Here is a 14,952-nt window from a genome sequence, read left to right on the forward strand (position 1 = left end):
ATCAAGATTTAAAGAATACAGTCTAATTATTGACACATATAGTTATTGGTTAAGGCCAAAGGAAAGAAGGTACGGTTAAAGGAACTAGTGGTGCAGATAGGGCAGCTAGCACGCAGATACGTGATTTTCTTAATTTGGATCCCCTATCATTCACCGAGTCAGATCCTAAGGAAAATTCACAAGACTTTATTGATCAAATCCAATGGACTTTGGACGTTATGTATGTAAGTTGTAGAGAAACAGTTGAGCTAGCAACATATAGATTAAAGGGTGTTGATATATTGTGTTAGAAAGCATGGAAGCAATCTAGGGGTACAAATGCACCTTCAGCTAATTAGGAAGCATTCAGAAAGGCATTCTGAGAGGCTCATATTGATCAGTTCTTAAATCTCTACCAAGGGAATATGAACTTGAGAGAGTATAGTCTTCAATTTAATTTATTGGCTAGGTATGCTCCTAATAAAGTAGCTACTATGGAGGATAGAGTGCATCGATACCTGGACAAATTGGATTCATATCTGGTTAGAGATTATACCATTTCTTCGTTGAATAAAGACATGGATATAGCAAGGATGTAAGCTTTTTCACAAAAGCTAGCATCAAAGGCAAAGAAGAAGGACACAAGAGTCAGTAACTGGGCAGTCCAAGAGGGCCAGATCTATGGGGTAGTTTTCACCATCCCAAGGTGAGTTTATGCCTCGAGTTTTTAATATACCACCTAGGACATCATTTTCCTACTCTATAGCTAGGGATGAAAGAGAAGGTTCATGAATAGTGGGACAACAAGAGTAGGGAAGTATGATCCAGCAAAGACCTCCTCGGCAATCTTGTAAACAATATGGAAGGAATCATCTAGGTGCATGTTGGTTTGAGATAGATGCTTGTTTTTGGTGTGGTAGAATGAGACATATGATGAGAAATTACCCACAAAGGTCCATGGGTGGTATGGCACAGCCTACGAGATCATTTGTTGCATCATCATCATCATCAGTGCCTTTTTTAGGTAGGGGTCTACAAATGCCTATAGGTCATGGTAGGGGTTTTATAAGAGCATCTAGTTCTATGACCCATAGAACTTTCTATCAATTATAGATAGGGTTCCGTAGAAACTAAGCCCTTTTTAGTCAAATTCTATGATTGGTATTCTATGACTCATAGAAGACTCTATGACTCATAGAAATGACCTGTAAACGACCAAAGCCATTTTAATAAAGGGTAGTTTGGTGTTTTCCCACTACTCCTAAACCAAAACCCTAACATTTTAGGACTATTTTGAGTCTCTTATCAGTACCTATATGCTTAAACTCTCACTAACACTTAGAATTATTTGGGAGCAAAGATTGGAGAGGAGAAAGAGCTAGTGTTCAAGGTTTTCAGGTGACGTCTTCTAGTTTCAATCTTTTGTTTTTGATTTCCTAGTATGTAAGGCAACCTATAATATGGATTAAGTTCATCCACGTATCCTATATCTTTAGTTCTTCTAGTTGAGTTGAGTTTTGAGGTTCCATGAATTCAGTTCTTGAGAGTTAAGTTGAGTTTTTAGGTCCCATAAATTGAGCTCTTGAGTTAATGATAATTCCTATTGAGTTTGTACATAAATTACATTGTGTTCTTGCATATATTTCCATATTCCTTGATGAGTTTCTTGAGTTGAATCTTGTTGAGAGTGTGGATTCATGTGTGCATTCACAAGAATCTTAATTGTGATTTCAATTGTATTTTTGGCATTGATGGAGTTTTAAAGAATGATTTGTGAAAGTTTTTAATTAATCATGTTATGCACTATTTTGAGTTTTAATAGTGACCATTTTTATCTTTGATAGATAAACAGTTGAGCAAGTGATGATTTTGAGAAATCTCTTAATTACTATTTGATTATAAATGCGTTTATTGTTACATTAAAACATCTATTGTGAGGTTGAGTGGAGGAGTTAATTTATGCTTTAAATGTATTATGTGAGTTTACATGAGTTGAGTTTGGAGCTAAATCCAAAAAGAGGCAAAATGAGTTAATTAAGTATTTTATTTATTATATGAGAATAATAAAGTATTTTTGAAAGTAGTATTGAGCACCGATTTGGGTAACAGTAGAGGTAAATCAAACCCTATAAACTACATAGCCATCCTAAGATAGAAGTTATGCCTCTCTAAGTCCCCAAATGATGGACTTTGAGTAATTTGGATCTAGTGAGATTTTGCGTCCTTTACCCTGGCAAAGTATTGGATAGTTGTGGCAATGGCAGTTTTAAGCATTGTATCATCACTAGCTCATAAGTGATGGTTGCCGATTACAGAAACTTCCCAAGAGTAAAATATATTTTTCATACATTAAATTGCATCCCTTATTGCATATTATTTAAAGCACTGAATTATTTTACATCATTCTTTATTGAGCTAACTTACTTCATAGTGAGTCCCTTGAGTTGAGTTGCATGAGGTTTATTATTGTTGAATGTGTTCCTTTCCAGTTATTTTACATAATCGTACACTCCATGTACTGACGCCATTTGGACTGAATCATTTTATGATACAAATACATACTCTATAAATCATTAACAGGCTCTCCATTTATGATCTATTTCCCTTCCTCTGTTAGTGGTGAGATCTCCTTGATTTAGGAGGAATCGCATTTACTTAATTTATTACATATGAGTATTTCTTTTTTGAGGTAGTTGTGGGCTTGTTTCATCACCTTCTTTATTGGTTTGATAGAGGCTTCATGGACATAGTCATAGTTGAGTAGATGTTTATTTCTAGTTTCTCTTTAAAAACAATCATACTTTGATATTGAGATATGAGAATTGAGTTCAATCTTAATATTTTGTATTTAAATTATTCTTTTATTACGTTGTTGAGTTGTTATCCCACTTGAGTATCTTATCTCATTTGATATATCCAAGTCTTCCCTGATTAGTTTGAATGAGTGAATAGAACAAATGGTTCGCTCGAAGACAGGAATGTTCTTCGAGAGACAACTACGCTGAGGGTACCCTCTCGGGGCGGCGCAAACTTGGTATCAGAATATAGAGTTCAAGATCCCTAGTGTGTTTATCAAGCCGTTTTTAGTAGAGTCTTGCTTATGGGTGTGTTTTGCACCATACTTATAATCAGGAGGCTATAGGACATTAGGAAATTATTTCACTTCTTCATATTCTGATTCATGCGAATGAGTTTAATTCTAAAAGTTACTTCCTAATTTTTTCATCTACGCATTTGTAGATAATGCCTCCATAACGTATCGACAGCCAGAGGAATGCCTCCAGCACTAAGGTTCCACAATCGGAGATACCCCCACCTTCTAGAGTGGGAAGCAGGGGTTGACCTACCTAATCTATAGAGGAAACCCAGATGCCTACTACTCAGTTAGCTCCGACTTTAAAGGCTGAATTTAGAAGTCCTATTTCTATTCTCATTCAATTGGTAGCTGCCTAAAGGGGTAACTAGAGTTCACCATCTCCTAGCTCTAGCTCTCAAGAACCATCAGCTTCTGTGCGGATCCGAGATTTCTTGAGGATGAACCCACTAGTCTTCATGGGTTCTAGGGTTGAGGAGGACCCCCAGAACTTCATTGACAAAATGTGGAAGATTCTAAAAACAATGCATGTTACTGAGATTAAAGTGGTTGAGTTGGTGTCTTATCATCTCAAGGACATTAAGAATGTTTGGTATAACTAGTAGGAGAAAGGTAGAGGTAAGGATGCTGAGCCTGCTATTTGGTATAAATTCGAGGGTGCTTTCCTTGACAACTTCTTTCCCAGAGATTTGAGGGAAGCAAAGGTAGAGGAGTTTGTGAATCTAAAACAAGAGGGGTTGACTGTGAAGGAACACATCCTTAAGTTCTTTCAGCTATCTAGATATGCTCTTGAAATGGTTTCAAACATTAGGTCTAAGATGAGGAAGTTTGTCTACAAATTAGGCACACATATAAAGGAGTAAAAGGCATCATTTTTGATTTATGACATGGATATTTCTAGGCTTGTATATGCTCAATAGGTTAAGGATGATAAGATGAAAGATAGAGAGGAGCACTTGAGCAAGAAATCCAAGTCAGTGGGGCATGAGAATGAGTAGAAACAAGATACAAGCAATAAGTCATTCTTTCTAAAGAGGTCATCTAACTATTTTCCATCATCGACAAATGCACCTACGCACAGCTACAAGTATGATCAGAATTTCCAAAGTCACCAGAATTTCAAATCTCAAGATTCCTAATCCCAAAGAAGTATAGTTGAAGGTCCAAAGAGGAAACCGCCCTGCAGCAAGTGTGGTACACTGTATTTAGAAGAGTGCTGAGAGGGCACCATGGGTCGCTATAACTATGGTAAATTGGGTCATCTTCATAGAGAGTATCCGATGTTGTGCAGGACCAATCTTTTTCTATGGCACAATAAGGTCGAGGTAATCAGATGGTTACTACTTCAGGTGTAGGAGGAGGTTCAAATGTCTGTATACTATGGCGAGTCGCCAAGAGTAGGAGAACTCACCAAATATTGTCACTAGTATTCTTCGAGTCTTTTCTTATGATAATTATTGTTTTCCTAATCTGGGTTCCGACTTGTCTTTTGTGACCCTTTGTGTGGCTATTAAGTTTGACATCCTTCCATTGCGTCTTCTTGAGCCTTTCAGTATTTCTACACCTATTGATCAGTCTATTCTAGCAGAGAGGATCTATAGAGATTGCCCTGTGTCCATCTATCACAGATAAACCATGGCTGACTTAGTTGTCATACACATGGTTAATTTTGATGTTATTATTCGCATGGACTGGCTTTATGCCTGTTATGCCTAAATAGATTGTAGAACTCGAGTTTTCAAGTTCTAGTTTTCTAAAGAATATGTCATAGAGTGGAAGGGTAGTCTAGAAATGCCTAAGATAATCTTATTTCAAACCTTAGAGATAGGAACTTAATCTCTAAGGGTTGCATCTATCATATAGTTTGAGTTAGATATGATAGTTTAATGGCTTTATCCATTAAGTCTTTCTCATTATTAATGAGTTTCTTGAAGTCTTTCCTAAGGATCTTTCTGGAGTCCCTCCTGATTGGGACATTGATTTTAGGATTGATGTTCTTCCTGATAAACAATCTATATCTATTACTCCATATAGAATGGCTCCTACTAAGTTGAAAGAGTTGAAAGAGCAGGTAACAGATCTCTTAGATAAAGGATTTATTAGGCCGAGTGTCTCACTGTAGGGTACTTCTGTCTTATTTATGCGGAAGAAAAGTGGATTATTGAGAATGTGCATTGACTATCTTCAACTAAATAAGGTTACCATCAAGAAAAAGTATCCCCTTCCCAAGATATATGACCTATTTGACAAACTTCAGGGTGCCACTTGTTTCTCAAAGATAGACCTCAAATCAGGCTATCATCACTTGAAAGTGAGAGAGTGTGACAACCAAAAGGCCGTTTTATGGATTTGATATGGTCACTTTGAATTTATTGTTATGTCATTTGGCTTGACTAATACTACTGCAACATTTATGGAATTATGATAGTATTTATCAACGACATACTAATCTATTCAAGGAATGAGGAAGAGTATGCTAATCATCTAAGAATTATTCTTCAAACTCTTAAGAAGAAGAAGTTATATGTTAAACTTTCCAAGTTTGAGTTCTAGATTGCGTCTCTAGCATTCTTAGGCCATATTATTTCCGGAGATGGTATCCGAGTTGACTCACAGAAGATTAAAGCGGTCCCTGACTAACATAAGAATCTTCTTGGGTTTGGCTGGATATTGCAGAAGATTTGTTATGGAGTTTTCATGTATATCTTTTCCATTGACTAAATTTACTCAAAATAAGACTAAGTTTCAATGGTATGATTCTTGTGAGAAGAGTTTTAAAGAGTTGAAAACAAGATTCACTAATGCTCTAGTTTTTTTCCTACAAGAGGGAACTGATGGTTTTGTTATTTATTGTGATGCGTTCATCGGTTTATTGGGTTGTGTATTGATGAAAGGGTAAGTTTATTGCATATATTTCCATAAAACATAAGATTTATGAGAGGAACTACCCAAATCACGACCTTGAGTTGGCAGCCATATATTCGCTACAAGATTTGGTGCCATTATGTCTATGGCATGCATGTTGATGTATTTACTAACCACAAGAGCTTGGAGTATGTGTTTACCAAGAATGAGTTGAACCTTAGGTAGATGATATGGCTTGAGCTGCTTAAGGACTATGATATGAACATTCTCTACCATCCAAGTAAGGCTAATATTGTAGCTAACGCTCTTAGTAGGTTATCTGTGGGGAGCACTATCCATTTAAAGAAGGGAAAGAAAGAGTTGGCTAAAAAGGTACATAGGAATGCATGTTTGGGAGTTCAACTTATTGAATCTAGTAAGGGTGGCGCTATTGTTCAGAATGGGGATGAATCATGTCTAGTTGCATAGGTGAAGGAAAAGCAAGATCAAGATCCCATTCTCCTCCAACTAAAAGATGATGTTCACAAGAAAAAGTAATGACTTTTGCCAAAGGGGGAGATGGAGTGTTAAAGTATCACGAGAGATTGTGTGTTCCAAATGTTATAGCATTTGATAAAGAATCATGGTCGAGGCCCATAACTCCAGGTATTCCATTTATCTAGGTTCTACAAAGATATATCACAACTTGAGAGAAGTATATTGGTTGAGTGGAATGATGAGAGATATAGCAGAGTTTGTATCACAGTGATCGAACTACCAACAAGTCAAAGTTGGGCACCAAAGGCCTTGTAGAGTTGCTTAGAACATTGAGATTCTAGAATAGAAGTGGGAGATTGCAAGTTGACTCTTTTGGGTGATTGTGAATAGGATGACCAAATTATCCCATTTCTTATCGGTTAAAACTACAGACACCACAGAGGACTATGCCATATTATATCTTTATGAAATTGTCAGACTTCATGGGGTTCCTTTCTCCATCGTCTTAAATAGGGGAGCATAATTTGCTGATCAGTTTTGAAAGTCATTCCAGAAAGGTTTGGGTTCAAAAGTGAACCTTAGCACTTCTTTCCATTAGCAGATAGATGTCCAGGCAGAGTATACAATTCATACTTTGGAGGATATGTTGTGAGCCTGTTTCATCGACTTCAAAGGTAACTTGGATGATCATTTGCCTCTTATTAAGTTTGAGTATAATAATAGCTTCTATTCGAGTATTCGAATGGCTTCTTATGAATATATGTATGGGAGGAGATATAGATCCCCAATAGATTGGTTCGAAGTTGATGAAGCTGAGTTGATTGGATCAAACTTAGTTCACCAGGCCATGGAAAGGTGAAAATCATCCAAGAGAGGTTGAGGACTTTTCAGAGTCGCCAGAAATCCTACACTAATATTATGTTATCTAAAAAAACCTTTCTGGTTTTTTTTCCTTAGATTAATAATGGTACAAATGTTGTCATTTTGATAATTGTACATGGCCATTGCATTGTTTGCTAGATGATACATCACAATCCTTAATTACTACCTTGAACTTTTTTTCTTCTTTGATCTTTATTTCAAATTTTAAAATTGCATTTATACTTCATGTTGGCAGAAAATTGTTACATCTCTACATGTGAATTTCAATCAATATTTTCTAAATTTGTTCGCTTTATAATTATCTCTTGTATTGTAATAAAAAATAAAAAGGTCTACTTTCGTTTGTTACAAACATGCAACTAGTTTACATGGTAAACAACTTCCAATAACATGTTCATCTATTTCATCTTTCTCCAGAGTAAAAAACATACACAATTTTCTAATTTGGGGTTTATTTTGGGAAGTAACTTACATTTATATTATGATATTAATCCATTGATCTTTTAGTCCATAATATTCCACATAGAAGAGCCAGAAAATTTTATTAGATTTCTTAGAATTCTCCTATGACGATAAATTGTCTATCAGGTCAAAATCTTTGGTTCAATTTAGTACACTAACTCCAATAGTAATATTTTTCCTTCCACTCTCTCTTGAGACTTCCTTGCTTCAATAAACAACAAAAACTTATCATCTATATATAGGAAAACTGAAAAGTCTAAAGTAATCCATCATTGTGGGAGTTGCTTACTTTTTGTTCCTAGTTGGTGTGCAGGGTAATGAAAAGAAGAGACAACACTTGTACTAGGAGTGCAAAAGTAATACCCATCCATAATACCTATTTTTAATTTGAAATAAAAGGTAATATTAATCAAATATTCATGATATTGAAGTAATAAACAAAAGTTATATGCACGAAAAGCATAAATAATAATAGCACATGTTCATGACCCGCCTAGTGGGGTAGAGTCTACATCGGCAACTAGATTCTCCTTTCTTCCGTTGTATGGGGAGACATCGAGATTCTATATTATAACTCTCATGGTCTTATTTTCGATTATGGTTTTATCCCACATATTTATACTCTCTTTATGTACTCTTATGATCTCATGTATGTCTTTCAAATTCTTTTATCAACTATGGTTTTATCATGACTCTACTTATCATCTTATATGGTATGTATATAATTTGATCAATGAATATTATATTTATATTGCATAGTATACCCACATACTTAGTACAATCAAACTTACTAACACATACTTTATTGCCTATATTGTATCAAAATATAGGAGTTGACTATCATATTCATTCTCCACGTGGCTAGATTGAGTTTCTATGCTCCATCATTGGTAAGTCCTCATCTATTCAAGGGCAAGATTGTGAGTTCTTCTCATTTGTTTTATTTTGAAAGACTTGTTTATGTTACATTGAGGGAGATCTAAGTATATGTCTTATGCCCCACCCCTATTAACTAGTAGAGGCTTGTTGGACACAAATGTAGAGTCTATATTTTCATATTTTTGTACTTCATATGATACATTTTGTTGAGACTTTCATATGTTGTTTCAACTTTATTACACCTTATGCATACTTACAATATGTCAAGAGGATTAGTTGGAGCCCTTGAGGGTTTCAATTATTGTGTCACGCCTAGGACCTATCTTGGGTCATGACAAACTTGGTATCAGAGAACAAGGTTTAAGAGTGTCCTAGGGAGTCCAATATTTCGTATCAAGTAGAGTGTTATTCATGGGTGTGAAATATTCCACATCAATGAATAGGAGGCTATAAGGCATTTTAGGAAATCCTCACTTCTTTCATTATCTATGTCGTGCAATATAGTATACTCTAAGACTTTCCCTTCCTAACAATTGTTCTTTGAGATTTTTAGAAAATTCCTCAAAGAAAAGCACTTATGCAAAGAGGGGTCAATGCTAATGGAGACCAAGCTCCTCTGATCCCTCAAACAATGGTCTCCAACCCAATCAAGTGACTAATGCAGAGTTCTGAACTGTTATTACTATGCTAGCCCAAGTTGTGGCCAACTATAAGACCCCATAATTCGAAAATTCTAAACAAAGGAAAATCTTAAGAGCATTTGACTGACCTTGAGTTTAAGAGTTAGTCTATGCCATCTAGGAACTTTTACGAGTCATAGGACCGACTCATAAAAGGGATGGTTGAGGTAGAGAAGTTGGTTAATTCATGAATAGGGTTAACGAGTCATTGGCCAACCTGTAGAAGTGATGACGACTAATAGAAATAAGTCATCACTGCAGTATTTGAGTTCATGCATATGACAAGTCTCAGTTCCCACTCTACAACTCAACAAGATAATTCTTAATAAGAATGAAGACTCATAAGAATGAGTCAATGATAAACATCAAAGACTTAGTTCTCAGGGTTTTCTTAGACTTTGCAGGACAAGTTCTTTCTACAATTCGTATAAAAGGTCTATGATTCGTAAGGATGCTTTATAGGGTCTGTCCAACAAGTTTTTAAGTAGGGTATTTTGGTCCTTTCCTATGTTTTATCAGTAAAATGTGGGTATTTTGGGACAAAATCTACCCTATCTAATGTCCCTATGCCTTCCCAAACCCCTCATTCTCACATTAACTCCACTACACAAAACCCTTTCCTATCAATATTTTCTCAAGGCTTCCTCCATCACCAATATGATATCTAGGGTTCCTAAAGATGAATTTATCCTTTCAATCTCAAGTCAATTCTATCAAGGTATGTGGGTGCTTATCCATGGGTTTTTTACCCATAATGCCCAAAACCCCTTTCAAACTAAATCTTTAGATTTCAAATAAGAATTTCTTAGAGTTTACTCTACCGTGTACTTAATAGCATAAATCATGATTAAACCATTGATTATTGGTGTAATTTGATGTAATGTGATTTCAAATGCATGTATTGATTGATTACAAGTGTCTTCTCTCTTTGGTTTCTTGAAATCTTTCTTGAGATTCATGGTGGGGTATACAAAGCATAATTTTAAATTGATGAATTCCTTAGTTTTTATGCATAATTTCCATTACTCGCATATTGAAAGTTGAATTGACTTGAACCCACATAGTTTCACTCTATTTTCATGAAAGTATGACTTTAAAGTTATGGACTCCATTTAAATATTTATGAAATCTAATGAGTTAGGTTATGGGAGTTGTTGAATGAAAGAATGAATGTTGGTGTGAGGCCTTCTCACCTAATTAATGGATTTTTTATGCGATAAGGACAATTCTTGCATACTTGAATCACTAAACGTTTTAAGGAGCTATTTTACCGAATGATAATTTGATATCTCAAAGTATATGTGTATATATATATATATATGTTTATGTTAATAATATATGATATTCTATGTGATTTGAGTTGGCACTGAATGAGGCTTGAGGTAGGCTTCAATAAGGGAATCCTAGTAGCAACCTCTAGTTTTTTGAACTACGTACCAACATAGGAGCCCTTGTAGGCTAGGCTAGTGGATCCACAAAAGTCCATTAAATGTTAAAGAAATGAATGTTGAAAAAGTTCTACTTGTCTAGTAGTCTCCCCTTCCAATGTAGGGGTTACGATGGATTCCATGTTATAGCTCACATGGTCTTAATGTCGGTTATAGTCATCTTCCCATAAATGAATGTTTCAAATGCTATTTAATTGATTACTCATACATGTACTCACTTATGTACTTTGCTTTATAAATGTCTTAATGTTTTCCATCATGTTGCATGCCTATATACTTAGTACATTCAAACTACTAAAGCATAATCTTTTGCCTACATAATATCACCCTGTAGAGACCAATGTTCCTCCTTTTTCTCCTCCATGTGGCTAGTTGGGATCATTGAAGGCTACTACTTGGTGAGTTCCCATGTTTCGAGAAAATATTCCTTCCTTTCTAGCTTATAATATGTAAAGACATTTGGATATCTTCATGGTACTTTATTTCCATTTATATTGAGGGTGAGATAGGGACATGCATTAGACCCTATCATGTCTAAAACTAGAGGTATTATTGGACAAATATAAGATTCATCATGACTTCTGATTGTTGCTATAATGTTTTTCTCATAGTCCCACTTTCCCATGTTTTTTCCACTCTATATCGCTTATCATTACCTATGAAAGGCTAAGTTAATGCTAAATGTCTTGGGAGAGGTATGTTCGAGTCCCTCATTAGCCATGTCACATCTAGGCCCTCGGCTTGGGTCGTGAAAAACATAGTAATAGAGCTTCAGATTTTGAATGATCCTTGGAGTCCAACATACTGCGTCGAATATGGTCTTATTGAAGCTTGTGATATGCGCCACAATAATGAATAGGAGATTATAAGGCATTTAGGAAACTTTCCCTTCTTTCATGATTCATATCGTGACCTATAGCTATTTTAAGACTCTCTCTAACTAACAAATAATTTTATGTTCTCTAGACAATGCTTCCAAGAAGGGTACCTCCACCTTGAGCAATGGATGCTAACAAGCACCAAGATCCTTCAGTTCCCAAGGATCCACATAATAAGGAAGGAGTTACACGTGCAGAGTTTTGGAATATCATCACCTTATTGACCCAAGCCATAGCCAACTAAATAAATCAAGGAATTTCTCATCCTTCTTCTCAAATGCCTACTTCTCCTTCTATGTTTTAGGACTTCAAGAGGATGAATCCACCTAAATTAGATAGTTCTAAGGTAGATGAAGACCCAATGTAGTTTATTGAGGAAGTCTATGAGATTGTGGCTATTATGGGGGTACCTCCAAATGAAAAGGTCGAGCTAGTAGCCTATTAACTCAAAGGTATAACAAAGGTTTGGTATGAGCAATGGGCTTTTGAGAGGGGTGATGATATGGAACCCATAGAATAGGAAGAGTTCAAGGGTGCCTTCCTAGATCTCTTCTTTCTTTTGGAGCTAAGGGAGGCAAAGATTCAAGAGTTCATCAATCTTCATCAAGATAGCATGAGTGTGAGAGAGTATACCATCAAATTTACCAAATTATCTAAGTATGCTCTGTTCATAGTGTCCGACCCAAGGGCAAGAATGAGCAAATTCATATTTGGTATTTCTAGTTTGGTGTCCAAAGAATGTAAGATGGCCATATTGGTCAAAGAGATGGACATCTCTCGACTTATGACTTATGCAAAACAAATTGAGGAGGAGAAGTTGAGGGGGAGATCAATAGGGTTTAAGAAGGCTAGAGTTGATGGTGGAGGGTTCAATTACCAAAGGTTCGGTTATAGTGGTTGTGGAAAGGGCCAAAGTGGGCAACAATTCATGGGGCAAGGTCCCACCAACACTCCTCCTCCAAGGTTCAATAAGGACAAGGGTGCTAATTTGATGGTTTCAAGAGAGAATGCAGGTGCTCAAGCTTTCCTAGATTGCAAAAATTATGGGGGAAATCACAAAGGAGAATGCTTTGCCGGCTCTAATGCATGCTTCAAGTATGGTAAACCAAGTCACCAAGCTAGAGATGTTATAGGTGGTAGTGGTATGCTTCAAGGAAAAATTATCCATGGTCAACAAGCTCAAGGGAGTGTCCAACACACTAACCGATTTTAGGCCTTGCATGGAAGATAAGAAGTTGAGGAAGCGCCCAATGTTGTTACCCGTATGTTAAATGTCTTTGATTTTGACATGTATGCATTATTAGACCCGGGTGCCAATTTTTTGTTTATTACTCCATTCCTTTCTAATAGATTTTATGTGTTACCTGAAATGTTGTTAGAACCCTATTTGGTATCTACCCCTATTGGTGAGTCACTTGTTGCAACAAAGGTCTATAAGGGTTTTCCCATGTCTTTCTTGCACAAAGTTGTTCCTTGTGATCTCACTGAGCTTGACATGGTAGATTTTGATGTTATTCTTGGGATGGATTGGTTGCATGTGTCTTATGCTTCTATAGATTGTAGAACTCGTAGTGTCAAGTTTCAATTTCCAAGTTAGCCTATTCTTCAATGGAAGGGTCATGATTCAGTAGTTAAGGGTAGATTCATTTCTTATCTTAGGGCCCAAAAGGTTATTTCTCTATCAATCTCCCCCCCCCCAATACCTAACCGATCTGTATTCCTTCCTACCGAATTAAAGGAGTTAAAGGAAAAATTAAAGGACTTGTTGGAAAAAGGATTTATAAGGCCAATCATTTTACTAGGGGGTGCTCCCGTGTTGTTTAGGATAAAGAAGGATATGTCACTTCGAATGTGCATAGACTATCATTAATTGAATAAGGTGACCATTAAGAAGAAATATCTGATTCCTAGGATAGATGACCTATTTGACCAATTGCAATGGGAAAGTCATTTCTCAAAGATTGATCTCCGGCTCAGCTATCACCAATTAAGGATAAGGGAGTGTGACATTCCAAAGATGGCATTTCAAATAATGTATGGTCACTTAGAGTTTTTTGTGATATCATTAGGATTGATGAATACATCGGCAGTGTTCATGGATCTAATGAATCGGGTGTTCAAACCCTACCTTGATACTTTTATGGGTGTGTTCATTTGATATTTTGATTTACTCTCATGGTGGGGAAGAACATAAGATTCATTTGAGAATAAACTTTGAGGGATAGGCAATTGTTTGCCAACTTTAGTAAGTGCGAATTTTAGTTGAAAGAGGTGTCTTTCCTTGGTGACATAGTGTCCTGAAAGGGAATTAAGGTTGATCCTAAGAAGATGGAGGTGGTAAGAAATTGGCATAGACCATTGTCTACTTAGGACATTAAGAGCTTTTTGGATCTAGTCGGTTACTATAGAAGGTTTGTTGAAGCGTTCTCTTTCATTTCATCTCTAATGATGAAATTGACCTAAAAGAAGCAAGGTTCCTATGGATGGATGACTTTGGAAACAGTTTCCAAACATTGAAATATTGACTTACTTCCTCTACTATGTTGACTCTATCTGGAAGGATTAGAAGGGTTTGTGGTGTATTGTGGTGCTTCATGGTTTGGTTTGTGTTGTGTCTTGATACAAAATAGCAAGTATATAGCATATGCTTCTAGGCAATTGAATATGCACGAGCGTAACTACCCTACCCATGACCTTGAGTTAACAACCATAGTATTTTCTCTAAAGATTTGGAGGCATTACCTCTATTGGGTACATATAGATGTATTTACCGACCACAAAAGTCTTCAATATGTGTTCACCCAAAGAGACCTCAATCTAAGGCAAAAAAGTGGATTAACTCTTCAAGGACTATGATATGAGTGTGAATTATCACTTGATTAAAGCCAATGTTAGTGCCGATACACTTTGTAGGGTGGCTATGGGGAGTGTGGCTCATGTTGATAAAGGGAAAAGGGAGTTGGTAAGGGATGTTCATCGGTTGGCTAGATTGGGGGTGAAGTTGAGTGGTTCTGATAATGGTGGTGTATTTGTGAAAAATGGGTATGAATCATCTTTGATAGTAGATGTTAATTCAAAACAAGACCTTAACTCGACATTGGTGGAGTTAAAGAAACTCGTGAAAGAAAAGAAAGTAGAATTCTTTCCACAAGAGAGAGATGGGGTACCTCACTATCAAGGTTGATTATGTGTTCCGGATGTGGATGGCCTAAGGGTTTGATCTTGAAGGAGGCTCATAATTCTTCATATTCTATTTACCCCAGTTTGACTAAAATGTAACAAGACATAAAGGAGATTTATTGGTGGGG

The sequence above is a fragment of the Solanum dulcamara genome, chromosome 6, assembly GCF_947179165.1.
Source record: "Solanum dulcamara chromosome 6, daSolDulc1.2, whole genome shotgun sequence".
Lineage (NCBI taxonomy): Eukaryota > Viridiplantae > Streptophyta > Magnoliopsida > Solanales > Solanaceae > Solanum > Solanum dulcamara.